General features: G+C 35.0%; 1 non-coding gene across 1 annotated transcript; it reads right to left on the bottom strand.

Annotated features, from left to right (window-relative positions):
* Positions 1 to 206: 206 nt before the first annotated feature.
* On the bottom strand, positions 207 to 313 carry LOC139887253 (small nucleolar RNA R71). Its single transcript, XR_011773091.1, has one exon. It is a non-coding gene; the product is annotated as a small nucleolar RNA R71 (small nucleolar RNA).
* Between the last annotated feature and the right edge of the window lie 3,907 nt (positions 314 to 4,220).

Below are 4,220 nucleotides of genomic sequence, written 5' to 3'. Positions count from 1 at the left end.
AACATCTTCGAACCTTTAATAGGATCTGTACTCTATTTAAAATCCGAGAAGTGGAGGATGAACAGATCTATCTCATGTTATTTCCCTGGACTTTAAAGGGAGAAGCCAAAGATTGGTTAGAATCGTTACCTGAAGGGGCGATTGACACATGGGATGTTTTAGTTGAAAATTTTTTTAAACAATTCTTTCCGGCATCTAAAGTCGTGAGACTTCAAGGAGAAATTGTTACGTTCACACAAAAGCCAAATGAAACATTATATGAGGCGTGGACAAGATTCGGAAAGTTGTTAAGAGGATGTCCGCAACATGGTTTAGACACTTATCAAATAGTACAAATATTTTACCAAGGATGCGACATCACTACACGAAAAGACATCGACATAGCAGCTGGTGGTTCCATTATGAAGAAAACCGCAACTGAAGCTTACAACATTATTGATAACACAGCCTCCCACTCGCATGAGTGGCACCAGGAAAAAGATATTTTTCGTTCATCTAAAGTGGCTAGAGCCGATTCTAGCCATGACTTTGATTCAGTTTCCGCAAAAATAGATGCTTTCGAAAGAATAATGGAAAAGATGACTAAAGATATTTACGCAATACGAATCAGTTGTGAGCAATACGGTGGACCACACTTTACGAAAGATTGTCACATCGAACAAATGATGGAATAACGAGAGAATGTTTCCTACATGAACCAAAGGTCGGAAAATAATTATCAAAATAATTATCAACCGCCAAGGCCAAACTTTAATCGCAATCAAAACATTCTTTACAATCCAAATGGACCCAACAATAACTTGTACAACCAACAAGGTCCGAATAACCAACCAACTCAAAACAACACTTTCAATCAACAAAGACCTGGCTTGTATAAACCACCACAACAAACCGAAGAGAAAAAGTCAAATCTAGAGGAAATGATGGCAAAGCTAATGGAATCTCAAACACAATTTATTACATCTTAAACCCAAACAAATGAGAGGTTTGATCAGTCATTAAGAACTCAACAAGCTTCCATTTTGAATCTAGAAAAACACGTAGGTACTCTTGGTAGCATGATAAGTGAGAGGGAACAAGGAAAGCTACCGAGTAATACTGAAGTAAATCCTCGGAATGAGAATGTTAATATGGTATCAACGAATTCTGAAAAACCAGCATCAGAAGATGGGAAGGTTTTAGATGTGAGTAACAATGAAGAAGTTACAACACCACCACCACCCGAGTATGTAAAGACAGTGGTGTCTCCATACAGACCACCCATCCCGTTTTTAAGAAAAGGAGTTGAGTATGAGCAAGTGATAGGTAATAAAGTTTGTGATACCTCTGGAAAGAAGAAGAAGAATAAGAAAGTGCAAGAAACAAAAACCATAGAAGTAAACCCGGTGAAGACAGTTCCACCAACAACTTCCACCCAGGGTGGGTGATCCGGGTGAATTTATTGTTCCTTATCTACTTAGTGATTGTGTAATGTATGATGCACTAGCAGATTTAGGTGCGAGTGTAAGTGTAGCAGATTTAGGTGCGAGTGTAAGTGTTATGCCTCTTTCATTATATAAGAGATTAGGAGTAGGTGAGTTAAGTCCAACGAAAATGAGTGTTCGACTCTTTGATCAAACCATTAGGCACCCAGTTGGAATTGCTGACAACCTACCCGTTCAAGTGGGTAATTTAACCTTTCTAGTCGAATTTATTGTCATTGACATAGAAGAGGACCCAAACATTCCTCTAATTTTAGGTCGACCATTCTTAGCGTCCACCGGGGCGTTATTTGATGTAAGAGAGGGTAGAATGACACTTAGTAATGATGAAAAATCAATCACCTTTGTGAGTAGAAAGGCTAAATCTCCACCAACCAAAACCGTTGAACCAACAAAAATGATTGGTAAGAACCATATTGTTTTACCAACTCCAACGGTAGTGCTTAACAATAATAAAACTCCTAAGTGTGGGGAAGATGAGGTAACAGCTAATGATAACTTGATAACAAAGAACCCCATTGTTGATACGAAATTAAATGACCCCGTTATTAATAGTTCAATGAAGAAACTTATTAAACGGATTCACGATGCTAGAACCAAGGGGAACTTTAAGTTATGTAACCGGTTAGTATCTAATCTATCGCCTAAAGAAAAGGCGAAACTAGTTGAATTTGTGGATGTTACATAGGAATTCGACCAATGGCTTAAAGCAAAAGTCACAGATATGCAAGTTGATTATGGTCCAAAAGAAATTGATGATGAAGTTAATCACAATTTCGACACCACCGCTACCTAAGTGTGGGGAGATTCAAATGTTCTAAAAAGAAAACGTTGTCTAGAGTTAGTTGTTCTGTTCTCGTGTAATTCCGAGAATGGAATTCGATTGGTCTTTTCCACTAGCAGACACTAAAGAACTAGTTTTCTCCCCCCATTCTAAATTTTTGTTTTGTAGATTTTGTATAAAATTAATTTGCATTTTTAAATTTAATTTTTGTGTGATTTTAAAAAATAAAAATTACTTTATTTCATTAAGTTTAAAAAATGATTTCTAAAATTCATCGTAAGTTGAAGACTAGGTCATAGAACCGAAATTGCTTTACCCGAGGGCGGGGCGAAAAATTTTGTTTTCATTCTTTTTAATTTTATTAATCTAAAGTATACCAAAAAAAATTAAAAAACCCAAAAATCTTTGCTTTTAAAACAATCACTTTAACGACAAATTTTAAATTTTGTCGAGGGATGGACTAGGTAAACATACCGAAATTACCTAATGTAAAAGGAAACAAAATTTTAAAAAAATTATTCATTTAAATTGTTTTAATAAATAAAGATTTTATAAAAAAAAATAATAATAAAAATATTATGTATGTTTGTAGTTTATCTTATGTACAAAACAGGGTAAAACATCGCACTTTCAAAGACTGACATTAAGTTCAGCAAAAGCTACTAATTTTAACGACAAGACGTAAAATATCAAATGTGATATAAAACAATATGTTTGCAAACTCGGTATTTTTAATCATTTTTCTACACTAATCACCCTCATGAATTTAAATTTTTACTGATTTCTTGCAAATGAGGGCATTGCAAGATCTCAAGTGTGGGGAAGGGTTATAAATTCTCTCGGGTTTACACTTAGTTTAATTGCCAAATTTTGTAAAAATTTGAAAAATTATCAACTAAATGAATTCAAAATCATGTTTATACATATTTATGAACGATAAAACTAGGTTAAAATACCGAAATTATTGTTACCTCGGAGAGAACATAAATGGAGAAACAACCCAAAACGCTATAATTCATTTAAAATGGAATAGAAGAGAATAAAAAGGCAAAGAAAAGAATAAATAAAAGCTAAGTGTGGAAAGAATGCACCAAGTTCTTTTAAACAGATATCACATATTTTTGTACAAGATTATTGCAGGTACTTTTGTTTTGGACTAAACTAATCAGTTTTACCCGATTTACTGTAATATATTTGAAAAAAAGATGGATCAACACGATGAATCAATTCCATCATTAAAAGGAAGTAAAGTCTTCCGAAAAAGACACGCGCTTCTTAATTTAGGTCAGGAAGTTGTCGTCCAGACCAGCTGTATTTTGACGAAAAATCTAGAAAAGTCATCTCTAAAATCAGCAGGAAATCCACGGACCTCAGCATCAAACAGGGTGGCCATATGGTCAGACTTATCCTAACCATGAGAGGATCTGTCTCATAAAATGGGGAGAGCGCCGTGCAAATTAGCTTGATAAGACTAATGAATCAGACCCCCAGAAAGGATAATCTCCTTAAAGATCAAAAATCTGCTTTTAAGACTGATATTACTCAATCCTTGAGATTGACTTTAAATATTGAGAATTACAAACTCATGGAATTCAATGATATCTAAACTCGAGCTTGAACGAGAAAATATTTTGATCAAATTAAAACCGATTTTTTTCTGAAAACCCATTTTTAATGCGTTCATTACCATTGAACGTAAAATCCTAGGAATTCACCTGAAATTCATTAGATCACCTGAACCAAATCAGGTGTCAACCGTAAGAACGGTGGTTGCATAGCATGGTCGAAGACAGGACCTTGTGCCAGATCGAAAAATTTTAGGGTGATCTTTGCTATTGCTCCTACAAAGGATAGTAATTGCATCCGACACGTTGTGGACCATGATTAACTGCATGTCATTAGACATTGCCTTAACCGTTTCTTGTTCATCGCTTTCCTTTACAATCGGACGGTAG

This window comes from Rutidosis leptorrhynchoides, chromosome 1 (assembly GCF_046630445.1).
Source record: "Rutidosis leptorrhynchoides isolate AG116_Rl617_1_P2 chromosome 1, CSIRO_AGI_Rlap_v1, whole genome shotgun sequence".
Lineage (NCBI taxonomy): Eukaryota > Viridiplantae > Streptophyta > Magnoliopsida > Asterales > Asteraceae > Rutidosis > Rutidosis leptorrhynchoides.
The sequence above is the reverse complement of the archived record's forward strand: the minus strand, read 5'-3'. Positions and strand labels throughout refer to the sequence as shown.